Genomic DNA, 17,329 nt, shown 5'->3' with positions numbered 1-17,329 from the left:
TGAGAGAGAAAGCGGTAGAAAGATCAAAGCCATGAGATCCGATCGAGGTGGAGAATTTACTTCCAGGGAGTTTCAAGAGTTCTGTGAAGCAAATGGAATTCGTCGACCAATGACAGTTCCTAGATCCCCCCAGCAAAATGGTGTGGCAGAAAGAAGAATAGAACAATCCTCGACATGGCACGAAGCATGCTCAAAAGCAAGAACTACCCAAAGAATTTTGGGCGGAAGCAGTATCGTGTGCAGTCTACTTGTCAAATCGATCTCCAACAAGAAGTGTATGGGGAAAGACACCGCAAGAGGCATGGAGTGGAAGAAAGCCTGGCATTTCCCACTTGAGAACCTTTGGAAGTATAGCCCATGTTCACGTACCAGACGAGAGAAGAACGAAGCTTGATGATAAAAGCGAGAGTTTTATCTTCATCGGCTATGATGCTAATTCGAAGGGCTACAAGTTGTACAATCCAGACAATAAGAAGTTTGTGATTAGTCGAGATGTGGTCTTCAACGAAGAAGGAGAATGGGATTTTAACTCCCATACAGATGACTTCAATTTCTTTCCTCAGTTTGAAGAAGATGAGCAGACAATGAGGGAGCAACTAGATGAATCTCAACAAGAGCTTGCAACTCCACCCACTTCACCAACATCAACCACTCAAGGAGACTCATCACCTTCATCATCGTCAAGTGGGAGTCAAGTGAAAGAGTTGTGCAACGCACAAGAAGCCTTAGAGATCTCTATGAGGTAACTGAACGACAAGATAATCTTACATTATTTTGTCTGTTTGCCGATTGTGAACCAGTGAGCTTTCAAGAAGCGGTACAAGAAAAGAAATGGAGAGATGCGATGGACGAAGAATCAAGGCCATCGAGAAGAATGACACATGGGAACTTACCTCACTTCCCAAGGAACATAAGGCGATAGGTGTCAAATGGGTGTACAAAACAAAGCAAAACGCCAAAGGAGAGATTGAAAGGCACAAGGCGAGGCTAGTTGCTAAAGGCTATAGTCAAAAGGCTGGAATTGACTATGATGAGGTATTTGCTCCTGTTGCTCGATTGGAGACTATCAGACTAATCATTTCTTTGGCAGCTCAAAACAAGTGGAAGATACAACAGATGGATGTAAAGTCCGCCTTCCTAAATGGAGTTCTTGAAGAGGAACTTTACATTCAGCAACCATCAGGCTATGAAGTCAAAGGGCATGAAGACAAGGTGTTGAAGTTGAAGAAGGCTCTTTACGGGCTAAAACAAGCACCAAGGGCATGGAATAGCCGAATCGACAAGTACTTCCAAGAGAATGGCTTCAACAAATGTCCCTACGAGCATGCTCTATATATCAAGATCAAAGATGAAGATATTTTGATCGTGCCTCTACGTGGACGATTTGATCTTCACTGGAAGCAACCCAAGCATGTTTAATGAATTCAAGGATGTGATGATGAAAGAATTCGAGATGACAGACATGGGGCTCATGGCGTACTACCTTGGCATTGAAGTTAAGCAACAAATGATGGAATTTTCATTTCACAGGAAAGCTATGCAAAGGAGATACTGAAGAAGTTCAAGATGGAGAACTGTAAGCCAATAAGCACACCGGCAGAATACGGGATCAAGATACCAAACATGAAGAAGGCGAAAGTGTAGATCCAACATTCTTCAAAAGTTTGGTAGGAAGTCTACGCTATCTAACTTGCACGAGACCCGATATTCTTCACGCAGTTGGATTGGTTAGTCGCTACATGGAATCCCCAACAACCACCCATTTTAAAGCCGCAAAGAGAATTCTTCGCTATCTGAAAGGTACAATTGACTTTGGCTTGTTCTATTCAGTTTCTAATGATTACAAGCTTGTTGGATATAGCGACAGTGATTGGGGTGGAGACATAGATAATCGAAGGAGCACTACTGGATTCGTATTTTTCATGGAGATATTGCATTCACATGGATGTCAAAGAAACAACCGATTGTCACATTATCTACTTGTGAAGCGGAATATGTTGCTGCTACCTCATGTGTTTGTCATGCAATTTGGCTTAGAAATCTATTGAAGGAGATTGGTTTGATACAAGAAGAGCCTACCAAGGTTTGTGTCGACAACAAGTCAGCCATTGCCTTAGCGAAGAATCCAGTATTCCATGATCGAAGCAAGCACATTGATATTCGCTACCACTATATAAGGGAGTGTGTTGCAAGAAAAGATGTGGAAGTTGAATATGTGAAGTCACAAGATCAAGTTGCTGATATTTTTACCAAGCCACTGACCAGCGAAGACTTCTTAAGATTAAGGAACCTACTAGGGGTCACGAGATCAAGTTTAAGGGAGGGTGTTGGATCATAAACTTGATCCATTATGGGAGCCTAAACCCAAACCCAAACTAAATTGATGTCATTACTTACATCATTTAATTAAAGATGTCATTGCTTACATCATTTAATTAATGATGTCATTGCTTACATCAATTTAGTTAGGTGAGAGTTAGATATTTGTTGAATTTGTAATGGTTTAAATTAGTTTATTTGTGTGGTGTAGGATTGTTCTTGAGTAGTATAAATACCCCTTCCCATTTTAGTTTTAAGCATCAAGAAAAATTAAGAGCTTCTAAGTGAGTGAAGAAGCAAAGTCTTATAAGAGTGAGTTGTAGTTCTTGTTTTTGAGTGAGAGTACTCTTGTAATATTTGTTTGAGTTTCAATAAAAGTTGTTTGTGTGAGCGTTTTATTTCCAACACTGCTCTGGTACTAACAAGAAACAGAAATAGTAGAGAGAGAGAGAGAGAGGAAAATGTAACAGTAGATGGAGATATAAACCTTCTTTAACCATATAGAGATCACCAGAAATTCCTCAATTAGCTTTAACTGAAACGTCCAACTTGGAAAAAGGAAAGGAATTTTAAAAACACACTAGCTTTAAGGCCTTTGCAAATTCAATTAGACCTCATGTGGCTTGGCGGCTTGAGAGAGAGAGAGAGAGAAAATATAGCAAAAGGAATATACATACTCCATATACAAAAGAAAAATACTACCAGTTGTCTGCATTTTCCTTCTTCTCTAAAGTTTAAGGTCTCCCATGCCTTTGTTTTTAGAACGCTTAACTACTAAAGCAAAAAGAGAAGAAACGGCCTTCACAGATGAGGCACACATTCAAAAGCATGGCTACCCTGTACTTAAATATACACCCTTTTTTACCTCAAGTAATTAAAAAAAACCCAACAAAGCTTATTTGATATATAGACGTTTTGTCCCAGATAATATCCAAATTAAATGTATTGGCTAAGTTTTTGAATGGTTTATATAAAGCTATGAACAGAGAAATGCTCCCATGCTATAAGATAAACAGAAAATACTAAAAACATTTCAAACGTGGCAGTAGAAGCAGTTTGAGTAATGAAGACGATATGATCCGGAGAAAAAATTACAGTTTCTCTTTGTTTGGATTTTTGCCATGTATATAACAGATTGTAGAGTCTATGATGTGAAAAAGGGTTAAAAAACAAATGAACTCACATGGGTTTCGACAGCTGATCATGATTCTTTTGCCATGAATGTTGCAGAAAGAGAGAAGCAAAGAGGAGAGAAAAATTACGGGTTTGCTTGATATTCAAGGCAAATGAGCAGTATAGTCGATGGACCACCCTCCCCCCTTTCTTATTACACCCATACGTAATCATATGGATATTAAATAACTCATATATATATATATATATATATATACTGTAAATAAATAGATAAACTGTTTAAATAACTCATATGGATACTTAATTATCTTAGGCTTTTCGTTCATTTTAAAAAATAATTTAATTTTATAAATATATTTGACTGACAAAACATAGTTACATCATAAAATTTATATATATATATATATATATATATATATATATATATTTGGATAATTTGAATTTTATTACCCAAAGAAAGAACAATTACTTGTTACAAGTGAAACAAACTACTAAATAACACAATAATCACCAACCCCTACTAGTAACCTAAGTAACAAGCCTGCACAATCAACTCAACTAAGATAACCAAGGGAAAAAGAAAAACAACAAGCTACAAAATGAAATAACAAACTTCCAATGAATCAGCCACCCCTTAGGCTCTTCATACACATCTGCAGGTGAGTGATCAGATAGACCACAATATTTAGCAGCAACCAGCAAGTTAATCAATGCTCCATTCCACACAAAGCTGAAGGTTAACCCTATCAGCTTTGTTTATGTTACAACCATGCAACTTGGCATTAACAGTCCTCCTGATGCCTTCGAAAACTTCATCTAAGACCCGAGAGCAGCCTCTAAAAAGCCTAAGATTACGTTCCTCCCAGACAAAGTACAAGAGACTAATCCAAGCTAGATTCAAAATACAGACTAGCAAGGACTTCCCCTTGAAGTTAGCTGCTGCCCAAGCCAAGGCATCACTCCAACATAGCACCCTGCAGGGAATTCCACAAGCCTGCAGGACTTTATTCCAGATCCCTCTTACAAAATCACAGTCATTGAACATGTGATCTTTGCTTTTTAACCCATCATAACAGAGTTCACAACGCCCATCCAACTCCATTCTCATATGAATGAGTCTGTCCTTGGTTGGGAGCCTATTTAGAACAGTCATCCAAGCAACAATTGAAGTTATTGGATATGCAAAGTGAACCATATTAGATGTTCCTACCTTACCTTCTCCCTTTTGTCTCTCAATTTCTTCCACACCCAACTGCTTTTAACCATATTCCAGTCCACCACCCTACCAAACAGATCAGCAGCTACATTCCTGAGCTTAAGCAGTTTCCTCATAATCCAACTGAGCTGAGGCTTATAGCTAGCCTCCCAAAAAACAGCCCCCTTAAGGACATATTCTTTGACCCAGGCCACCCAGAGAGACCCAACATTTGCTAAAATGTTTCTGATCAATAGGAAGAAGCACACCTTGTTCTAGCAACCCAAACTCTTTAAACCCAAACCACCTTCAGACTTCAACCAACACATTTGCTACCAGCTAACTTTTACCCCCTAGCAGGTATGTTATCACCTTTCCAGAAGAATCTCTTACAGAGCCGCTCTACTTGTCTAATGACCTCACTAGGCAAAACCAACTGCCTGCACCAGTAATTGGAAATACTAAATAGGACATATTGAATAAGTTGTAGTCTGCCACCATAGTTCAATCTTAGTTTAGACCACATATTCAGTTTACTTCTAATCTTTTCAATCAAAGGAAGACAGTCCTTAACAGATAATTTCTTGGTGACTAATGGCATACCAAGGTACATAACAGGAAACTTGCCCAACTTAAACCAGTAGCCGCCGACACTCTGCTCAAGACATCCTCATGCATACCACAAGCAAACATTTCATATTTTCTAGCATTTAGCTACAATCCAGACATCTCATAAAAGACCCCAAGAACCCCACAACACTCAATATTGAGTCCTCAATACCATGGCATAAAACAAGTAAATCATCAGCAAAACTAAGATGAGTAAGAAAAATACGTTTGCATTTGGGATGAAACCGAATTAGACCATCCCTAGCATCAACATTTAACAAGTGGGATAACACAATCATAATAAGAACAAAAAGATAAGGGGACAATGGGTCACCCTGTCTAATTCCCCTCATCCCTTTAAAGTAGCCCACTAAACTCCCATTAAATGCCATAGAATACCTTGCACTAGTGACATAAGTAAAAAAACAATCCCTAAACATCTCAAGAAGCCCCCAGACAGCAAGAACTTTCATAAAAAAATCCCAACTAATAGAGCCTTCCTTAAATCAATTTTAAGGGCACACCTAGGGGAAAGAGATATGCGTGAATAACCCCTAACAATCTCATGTGCTAAAAGAGTATTATCTACAATACTACGCCTTTTAATGAAAGTAGACTGATTTGGCATAATCATGTCTGGGAAGAAGCAGGCCAACCGATTTACAATAATACCAGTAATGGTTTTATAAACAACCGAGCAGGAAAAGATAGGGCGAAAATCCCTAGACATACATGCATTGGGAGTCTTAGGCACCAAGGTAAGAAAGTAGGAAGTAGGGATCCTGACTGGAAAAATTCTCTAATGGCAGCTAAAAAATCCTCTTGCACAATAACCCAGGCCACCTTGAGAAAGTATGCAATATACCCATCGGGTACTGGGCTCTTCTCATTCCCTTGCCTGAATAGAGAATATTGTATTTCATCATTAGAAACCTCCCTAACTAGGAGAGCAGTAGAACCACAAGGTAGTTCATACCCAAACAAGCTCTTAAGAAGATCCATGACATAGCTTTGAACCTCAGCAACCTCAATACCAAGCAACTGAGTGTAAAACCTCACTATCTCAGAAGACATAGTCTCAAAAGTATCTAACCGAGAACCATCCTCAGCATAGAGCAATCTAATAGTATTCTTCTTTATTTTCCTCATCACAGCAGAGTGAAAGAATTTAGTATTTCTATCACCCTCCTTCAACCAGTGTACCTTGGCTTTCTGCTTGTAAAAAGAAGCTTCAGCCACCTCAAGGTCTTGAAGGTCTTGTTGGATAGTCTTCTCCTCATCAATGTAACAACCAGCTTGTGAAAGGTTTGCAAGCTGCACTTACTCAAGCTGGTCTCTTTTGACCTTAACCCTTCTGGAAATGTCATCAAAGTAACACCTATTGAACTTGTTGAAAACATTTTGATGTTGAAAACATTTTGATGTTTCGATATAACAAATTAAGTTAAATGAATTTTAAGATTTTACAAATGATTTTTTATATTCGAGTTAATTACTCGAATATCAAAATATTACTCCAAGTCTTTCAAGATCAATTTCAATCCTTACAAATGTGTAAAATTGTGTTTTATACTTAAAATATTTTTGAAACAATTTTCACAAAGTATTTCGAACCAAAACCGAGCCAAAAATTCAAATTTCAAAGAGATGTACCGATGCACTAGTCCATGCATCGATGCACTCTCAATTAAATTGAATTTTGAATGCATTAAGTGTACAGATGCACTCTCTATGCATCGATGCACTCTTGAACAAATAGAAACATCGAATGCATTCAATGCACCGATGCACAAGCCATGCATCGATGCACCCTGGCTATTTTAAAACATCGAATGTGTTTTATGCATCGTTGCACGCTCAGTGTACCGATGCACTAAGGGTCCAATGTTCGAAATATTTGAATTTTACACATAGTGTACCGATGCACTAGCCTTGTGCATCGATGCACACACGCTCCCAACTGATTTTATTAATTGTTTTCACACTTAAACGACTCCATTGACTTCACTAATCATCCCCAACGTTCAGAATCAATTGAAAGAGTATTTAAACAAGCTTAGAAGCCATTGATCAATAACAAGAAGAATCAAGAGAGAATCAAAGAGAAAGCATCAAATTCATTGTTTGAGCAATTCAAGCCTATTTTTCATTCAATATTCATTTTTGCTTTCAAGAACACTACTTGTACTCAATTGTATTCATTCTTGAGTGTTCTTTCTTTGTTCTAGAATTGTGTAAACATATTTGCCTTGTGAGGGTTTTCATTAAGTTTGCGAATTTGTAATATTCTCTTTGAGAGGGTGTGTGCTCAAGAATTTGGGGTATAATTCTTGAGGGAGTTGTAAGGTTACTCTTTGTCCTCAAAAGAAAGAATAAATTAGTGAATTTGTTGGAAAATCCTTAGTGTGGATAGCTAAGGTAGTGGACGTATACTTTGGTTGAGAAAGTCGAACCACTATAAATCGCTGTGCAAATATTTTCAATTTTCTGCAAAAGCTTCCATCGAAATTTTAATTGCCAATTCACCCCCTCCTGGCCATATTCGTCGATCGATTAACTCAACAGAACTCCTTAAGCCTCAACTTGAGTCTTCTTAGCTTAGCAAATAGGCAGAACATGGGAGAGCCAATCACTTTAAGCTGCCAAGATTCCCTGACAATACTCTTGAAATCCCCCATGATTAGCCCAACAGTTAAAAAACTTAAAAGGCTTAGGCCTGTCAGCCTGATTTTCCTTGAAAAAAGAAATCAAAGCAGGGCAGTGATCCGAAACCCCTTGTGCTTTGAATTCAACGAAAGAGTTTGGGAAGTCCTCAAGCCACCGAGTGTTAATTAGGACTCTGTCTAGTTTACGAGCCAGGTAGTTCCCTTCTTGTCTATTAGACCATGTGAATAAGGCCCCCGTAAAAGGGATGGTAAAAAGCACCAAAGATGACAAACATTTTCTGAAAGCCTCAATAAAAGTAGTGTCATAAGGTCCAAGTCTCTCAAAAAAAGAGCTTTCTTCAGCTTTAGTAAAGATGTTGAAGTCACTTCCTACTAACCAAGAGGACACCCCCACCATACTTCACACTTCATCTAACTGCATCCAGAGATGCAGCCTATCAGCTCCACTGTTACTACCATAAACAGTTGTTATAACACAGCTATGGCCATTAATCTCACCAACTATAGACAAGGATTGGTCAAAAACTTTCAAAACAATAAAATTAAGTCCCTTCCTCCAAAAAATCCACAATCTACCATTGTCATAAAACTCATTATTAGAGTGGCAATCCCAATCCAAAGAATAACAGTCAATCAGTCTACTCATATTGATAGTCCTCACTCGAGTCTCCATAAGGAAAATAATATCCACATTTAGCTTACCAAGCCTCGAAAACACTTGCATTTGCTTCAGGGGGTTATTGAACCCCCTGATATTCCAGAACCTTGCAATCATTGAGCAGGATTTACCTCCCCTCCAACAGCTCCCATAGCAGCTCTCACAGACTTATCTATGATATATTTCTTTTTATTCTTCATTTCATTTAAAAGGGCAGCAACACCCATAGAAGCCACACGGGGCTTCCTAGCACCTTCTAGACCAGCAGCTACCACTAACACCTCAAATCGATTAGAAGAGCCAGCTAGTTACTTTTTGTCTTTACCTTTCCCTTTAGTCTTCTTTTTTTGAGAAGAGACTTGCAGAGTATGAAAGTCCACTGCAGTAGGCAAAACAACATACCCTTCAACTGGAACCTCACTAATAGTCTTAGCTTCTTCCACCAAGTCCTCAACCAACTCCTCTACTTGGTAACTCACCCAACTTTCTAACTTTTCTCCAGTAGGTTGATTAGATTCCTGCAATGCCTCAATTCCACAAACTACAGTAACCTCAATGCACTTATCTTCCTCTTTCTTCCTCCAAACCTATACCACAGCAGGTTGAGGCTTAAGCACCACTGGACATATTTTCTCACTATGCCCAAAGGTATTGCATCTCAAGCAGCAAGCGGCATCCAAGGGACCACAACACGAATCGATACAGCTAGCCCATCTTGCAATATAACTTCAACAAATTTAGGGATCAAATCTCTCACCCTAATTTTAATACAAACCTTTGTATACTCTAACCTCATCTTAGACACAGTCACATAATCCATAGACAGAGGTACACCCAACGCACTGACAATATATCTTAACTCAGCTCATGAGTAAAGCTCCAATGGTACATTATAGAGTTGAATCCAAACAGGAATACGAGATAGATCAAAATCTAATCGCTTCATACTCGGTTCCCATTTTCTCAAAATTAAAGGCTTATTCTGAATATGCCACAACCCATTTTCTAAAACCCAGTCATGAGCATATTCAGAGCTAAAAGAGAAGACAAATAAGTTGGTACCAGCAAAACTGACATGTACACCCGAGCCCAGTAGAGCCGTCTTCCACAGAATGTCCACAATACGCTTCATGGAGGCGAACGGCTGAGTTGGCCCAAGAAATGGCCCTACCAAAGATAATTTCCACTCAGAAATGCCAGCCTCAAAGACCTTTAAAGGCGGCTGGACCGAAGGAACCAGAGACCCTTCTCGAACCATTGGAGGGAAATACTCCAAGGTCTATTCTGTAGCGCTCCCAAAGAGCTTCATCCAATCCATCAAACCAGCGTTCATCTTGAATAAAGAGTCGAGAAAGAACCAAGACGAGAGAAATTGATAAAAAAAAACTTCAAAAAACCGTCGAAATTGCACCAGAGAACTCAAATCTCATTAGCCCTACTAAAGTGCACCTAGAGAAAACCGTTACGTGCGCCCACTTCAAAAAATTAAATTTATATATTTTATTTTTAATAATATGTCATAATTTTATTTTTTGACTATTTTAATATTACGTTGTCAATAAAAAATTTTAAAACATATATTTTTTTATTTAAAACACATATATCTATTACAGATATATCATTTGGGGGGGAAAGAATTATCACCTTCATGTATATTTTACTAAATGCAATCGGTCACTACCTAAGTCAATTTTTTATAAAAAATTTATATTTAAAAGCAATTTTTTATAAAAAAAAATTACATTTAAATGCAATTGAAGGTTTACAATAAATCATTATAGTGACAATTTATATGCAAAATCGATGGCATGTGTGTTATATAGACACTACGATACTGCAAAATAATTATATATTGTTAAATATGAGTTATTTTTTAGAATAAAAATCGAATACCTTAAGTAAATTATAAAAATGGTGTCTATTTAAATTTTTTATCAACTATTAATAATGTACACATATTTTATAATATGTAGACATCATTGTTTAATTTTATTTTATTTTAATATTATTTTTATTATTAAAATTATAATATCCAAGATCCGATTAGGCATAAAATGCCACATTGGACTACCGAGGTAACCCATGATTTTCAAAATATGTACATATTTGTTTTTCTTTAACCATACTGAAAGATATCATAATTAAAACATAAATATTGTTATAAAAATTATTTTACACAATCGGAGCTTCGTGACACAATTTAAAATCAACAATACAAACACTGAGTTTAATAAACTGAAATATATAAGTAAGGTTTTTGAATACATATGCCCACTAAGTTACAATACAGTACTCAGAATGAGATGCTGAAAGTTCTGCTGCGACGATGCTCCATGTACTGCTCATGCTACTAACATGCCAACGGAAAACATCCGAAGGCTGAACTTACAAAGCCCAACAATATAATGGCTAATCTAGAGTGGCATAAGAATTTTATAAACCCAAGCATGCTGAAGACATGACTTTAAGCAGTAGGTACATGCTTGATCTAGATCAATTGCTACCTACTTAAGACTTTGTTGTTCTATCTTTGAGATAGGGGTCTGTAACCCTAATGTCTAAACCTGTTACGTATTATCTAAATGCGATACTGGCTCTACTGTGCAACATCTTAATGTCATGCTAACTATGTTGTGCATTATCTGAATGCAATATTGACTCTGTTGTGAGACTGAGGTAATCAATCATGGTGCGGCTGAGGGGTTGCATCTTGGAGCTCACGCACCCCTCTATCTTACCGTATACTAATATATGATACACAACAACATATAATAAGTTGTGGCATAAATCATGGTGCGGTTGAGGAGCTGCATCTCAGAGGTTACATACCCTTCTAGCCTGTCAATATATCTTCGGGTACACCAGGGTGAGCTCCGAAATCTGCTTCGGAAACGTACACCCACCAACTTACTCAGTCGAGTCTTGGGCATCTGACACCCAGCTGGCAAATGAAGTGTCGTAGAACTGACTGGGATATCCACTGACTGACAAACAAGACAATCACCCTACTACTAAAGTAACTCAGGTGTCCTGGTTGTTTCCCAAGTGTCACACAAAGGTTAGTTTTAAGTCACATTTATTTTTGGTTTGGCCGACTTTGGTCGCCTGCTAAAAAATTAAGTGTGTTTGGTTCTTTATGTTATCAATCTGTTTGTTTTAGTCCATTGGTCGTTAACTCCGGTTAATCTTCTAACATAAGTGTTATTTCCATCAGTCGTTAACTTCCATTAATCTTCTAACATAAGTATTACGTGACAAATAAAAAAATAATTTCACGTTTGGGTCTTCTTCTTAAGCTTATTCTTTTATATGGGCATTGGAAGCAGAATGATATTGGACAATTCGTTAACAAAAAATTATGTAGAACCTATGCTATCTTGGATGAAAAACACAACAACGTAGTTTAGCTTGGGTGCGTATTGGAAGTTCACATCAGCGAAGATTGAGTGATTGGTTAAACCAGAGAAACTTAAGAAGAAATCGTCACAAAAGATCTTTGAGTTACCATACTGATTTCTGCAACTTTTATGACTCAAAATGCGACCCCCATTTGCTTACTGTACCCGAACTCTCTGCACTCAAATTCAATGGCTGAAAACTCAATAGTTATATACTTAAACTAAAAAAACATAACTTAATGGTTAACCCTAACAAGAAGAAAAATACACCAATAAGTACAAAACAAAGGCAAAAGAGCATAACTATTACATAAAATGATAAAAGCCTCCATCGTTTCTTATATTACGTAGATATTTGCATCTATGACACCATAATAACGAGCATTACCAACACCGGACAAAATTTAGATCGCCATAAAACATTAATAGTGAAAAAGAAAAAGAATCCCAAGTTGCTCCATACTTCCATCTCCATGTGTCCGTCCATAGAAGCTAGCTAGTGGCCGTTAAAATTTATGAATTAGTATCGGTTGATAGGCTTTGTTTGGTCCAACACGGCCATCCTCTCCGTAACATTGACTAATGACTTGAGATTACATCGGATAAGAAACTCCACGAAGTAACAAGTTTCGTCCTGGGTGTTCCCTTCCAGCACGTACACGACGAATGATTCAATCACTATTTTCCCCCGCCTTCCTTCGATAACCTCCGGATGGACCGTTATGATTGAAGAATAATCCTGCTAAAAAAGTAAACAAAATACGTAATCTTTTTATATACCGAACAGGTCAAAACGGCAGAGGGACTAATACCGAATGGACGGATGTCATAAGAAATCAAATGAACCTAATTTTTGTATTAATGATTAAAGTCAGTGAGACTAAAAATAAATGAGACTATTCGTATAGTTTACCGAATAAATATAGTCCAAGTGGAAGAAAGACGCAGATTACATGGGGCCAAATTGTGAAATTTTAATCGGATGATGAAGCGACTAAATGATGAAGGCACCAACGATATGTTTTGCAAATCAGATAGGTTGCCATGATTGCCTCTTCTCTTTCTCTAATTTATTTATTACTATTATTATTGCAGTTACGTGTAATTTCATTGTACAGGGAAGGCGAAATCCCCATTTTTGTTTTGTTTTCAAATTTAATAAAAGAAAGAGATAATATAATTCAACTCGTAAGTTACGAGTGAGAGCAAACTTTGATTAGGTTTCTTTTTTTGTCCCAAAGGCCTGAATGAGAGAATCAGATTGCTGCTCTTCAAATTTCATAGACATAATCGCCTCAATTCTTTTTGTTAATACTACTTTCATATTTATCAAACGTGTTGTATACATACTGTGATTTTATGCGTTGTACCAAACCAAAGATTGTGTGCCAAATTCGGAGAATTCTGTATTTTGGGAGCATCTCTTTTATGTGGAAAAGACAGACTTTCATGTATGAGAATATCTCCTAGCTCTTATATAAAGAAAATGATTCTTAATCAAAGTCAACCATGTCCTCTTTTAACACCAAACCCTAAACAAAAACAATTATGGGTTTCAAAATATTATTATTAGTTTTTTAAGATATCTTTTGAACTGAATCTAGTAATTAGTTTTTAAGTTATTTAAGTTCAAATAAGAGTTTATGAAAATTTGAGTCAAATAAGTTGTTCAAAATTTTCTTTAAATTTAATTGTAATTATTTTAATTTAAATAACTTTTTTAATCATAATATATATATATATATATATATGGCCGACCCAATACATGTGCCAGCCCAGGACAACATGATTGAGGGGGGGGGGGTTCATAGCCATTCCATGCAGAATCACACAGGTCAAGGAGCTTCTTCATTAACAGAACCAGAGAGACAGAACCTAAGGGATGAGATTGAGAGATTTAAGAATGAAAAAGAGTCGCTTGCTTTAGAGTTAAAGAGGCATGAACAGACACGACAAGGATTTCAGATGCAAATGCAGCTTTTGAGGGAGCATTTACTGAATATGGAACAGCGGCAACAAAAAATGATGTCTTCCGTGGCTCAAGTAATTCCCTAATCGCTAGAGAAAATGCAAATTTCGCATTGTCGTCCAACATCGAGCCATTTGAACAATTAGAGTCATCTATGGTGTTTTGGGAGAATGTGGTTCATGATTTTGGTCAAACTAACGTTCGAGGAAATTCAAACCTTGAATTAGATGAATCAACAAGTTGTGCAGAAACGCCATCAATAATATCTTGCATTCGGCTTAATATTGATGCGCAACCTAAATCCCCCGGGATTGGCATGAACTCTGAGCCTGCCCCGGTTGTTACATTTGAGCCTATTACAGAAAAGGAACAACCTGCAAGAACTACTGAACCTCCAAGAGCTGGCGTTAATGATATGTTATGGGAACAATTTTTGACTGAAAATCCCGATTCAACTGAAACTCAGGAAGTCCAGTCAGAAAGAAAAGATTCCAATGCTAGAAAGAATGAAAGCAAATCTGGTGATCAGAGAAGATTTTGGTGGAATATGAATAATGTAAGTAACCTTGCAGTGCAGATGGGTCATCTAACTCTCGCTGAGGGAACTTGATATTGGTTGATTTTTTTATGGCTTTTGGTGCCTCGATATTCAGATGTATTAAATCTAGGTGTGATTGATTTGATGTGGAAATAAGTAGATAACTTATGTTTGAGTTCATCTTCTCAAGCATGTCATTGCGTTCTTACGTTCATTTGTTTTTAGGTGCTATACAACTATAGTGATTTACATGGCCTTTTTTATCTGCTTCAATATAGTTAAGATTCACATAATTTTTTGAGAAAACCGCTGATTGATTATAGTGTTTTTAGGTTTTGGTTTGTATTAGTATTGATATTTTTTTATTATAATTTCTATTACATTTTTATTTTAAAAAAATTATTTATGTTTTGTCTATTATACGGTACAAGTATAGGGGCATAAAATTATTATTTCGCCCAGGGCATTAAAACTCATTGGATCGGCCCTGTATATATACATACATTTATGTTATTTTTCACATGTGTAATTGAGATTTATAATATTATTTTATAAATTAAGTATTATCTAAAATTATAAAATATATTTATAATGTTATTTTTAAAAGATTACTTTTTTAGGATAAAGTATACATTGATGAGAGTATGAAAGATTCGATGAACTGACATGAAGACAAAATGTATACAAAATTATTATTGAATGATCGAATTGAATAAAATACAAAGTTGAAGGATTAAACTCAAAACGTAATAAATTTATTAATAAAAATATGAATCAGAGTTAACATGTATTCTATAGTTGTAGTAGAGCATGTGGTTCCAATTTAATCAATAATAGACTAAGTTGTAGTTGAATGAAGAATCGGAAAAAATGAAGAAAACATACAAAATCGAGATATTAAATTACAAAAAAAAAGTTATTTTCAAAGAGAGGAATTGAAGTTACATGAATATTTAGCACACGGATCACATTTAATAAAAAATTAAAATAAAAGATTAATAAAAAAACAGAAAATATATTATAAAATAATTAAATATAAGTTTTCAATTTGGTAAATTCAGAACTGGAATCAAAATCAAAATAAAAACCAAAACTTAATTTTAACCATATATATATATATTAATTTAAATCAAAATTTAAACCCTAAATACACGTCTAACACCCCCAAACAATTTTGCACAACGATGCAACAATTCAAATGAGGGTGCGGAGATTGGCCCAAATATAGTTAACTCACGTGCATGTGCCTTGGGCTTTGGAGTTTGAAAATTAGCACATATGGTTTATAGTATTTAGTGGGGTCCAACGAGAGCCAAAACACGTGATTAAAGATAGGGATGTAAGATCAGGTAATCGGTCAGGTTTCAGTTGGATTTTGACAGGTCGAGTAAAATCGGGTATAAGTCAATTCAGGTTGATTTGACACCAGATCCAGATCGGGTTCAGGTCAGGTCAAATCAATTCGGGTTATTTTCAGGTTGATTTGAAACCAGATCCAGATCGGGTTCAGGTCGGGTCATTTTCAATTCGGATCGATGTCAGTTCAAGTAAAAACAATTCAGGTCCGAAGCAGATAAAGACCAGGTTAATTCAGGTTCGGGTTGACTTCAGTCGGATCTCGTTCAGATCGGGTCACATCATTGACAGATAAAATTCAGGTCGGATGTTTATCGGATACGGATTGAGTTCAGGTCGGGTCGTTTTTATTTTTTTAGATTAATTATTTTGTCATATTTCGTGCTTGTTGAATTGGAAGTTGTAATTGTATATGATTTCAAGTAAAATAAGAGAAAAATAAATATTCATGGATCAATTTTGTAAAAATAAAATAAAATTAATGACAAAATTGAAGAAATGTAAAATTACAAATAAAATCTTAAAATATAAATTAAACAACACATAGGTAAGGGACTAAATCAAAATAAATTTAAAATGTGAGGTTTAAATTAATATAAAAGGACTAAATTAAACACATTTAAAAAATTATGGGTCAGTTACAAAAATATAAATAAATAACAACTAACAATGGAATATGCAAATATAAATTTAAGGACTAAATTGAATACATATAAAAGTGAAATACGTAAAATTGAAATAAATTAAAAAACACAAAAAGATTAAATCGAAATAAATGTAAAATGTGAAGAAATAATGAAAAATATAGTAAATTGCATTCATTTAAAAAATTAAAAAAATAATATATATATATATAATATAAATTTATATATAAACTATATTTATATTATAAACTATATAATTATTATAAGCTATATATAAATTATGTTTATGTGAACTATATATATAAACTATATGTGTATAAACTATAAAAAGTATATAGTTTATAAATTATAATTTATATTAAATATATATATATATATATATATATATATATATTATTCAAAGTGAGTGGTGAGAGAAAAATTTTTAAAAGAAAGATTTTTTTGTGTGAAAATTTTTAATTTTATTTGGAAATTTAGAGGGAAATTGAGAAATTTTGAGAATATAGGGAAATTGGGAATTTAGAGGGAAATTTAGAGAGAATAGAAAAATTTGGGAAGTTGCCGCCAATGATAGTTCCAACAAAATATTTTGGGTTAATTAGGCTCATGCTCCTCCAACAATCATCATTTTTCCACTTGTATTTGATTTTTGATTTCTTTCATTTTAGTCATGGTTTAATTGTAAATATCTTCTTGAATTTTCAATTCGATGCAATTTAATCATGTATACATTCTAATTACTTTTAATTATATATATATATATATATATATATAAACTATATATGTATAAAATATATAAAATATATAGTTTATAAATTATATAAATATATTATATATATGTAT

The 17,329-nt window shown here is 35.4% G+C and overlaps 1 pseudogene; it reads left to right on the top strand.

Moving 5' to 3' along the window:
- The first annotated feature begins 13,764 nt into the window (after window positions 1–13,764).
- On the top strand, window positions 13,765–14,558 carry LOC120175464 (annotated as a pseudogene).
- Window positions 14,559–17,329: the final 2,771 nt, after the last annotated feature.

The sequence above is a fragment of the Hibiscus syriacus genome, unplaced genomic scaffold, assembly GCF_006381635.1.
Source record: "Hibiscus syriacus cultivar Baekdansim isolate YM2019G1 unplaced genomic scaffold, ASM638163v2 tig00003194_pilon, whole genome shotgun sequence".
Classification (NCBI taxonomy): Eukaryota; Viridiplantae; Streptophyta; class Magnoliopsida; order Malvales; family Malvaceae; genus Hibiscus; species Hibiscus syriacus.
This window is presented reverse-complemented; position numbering and strand designations above follow the sequence as displayed.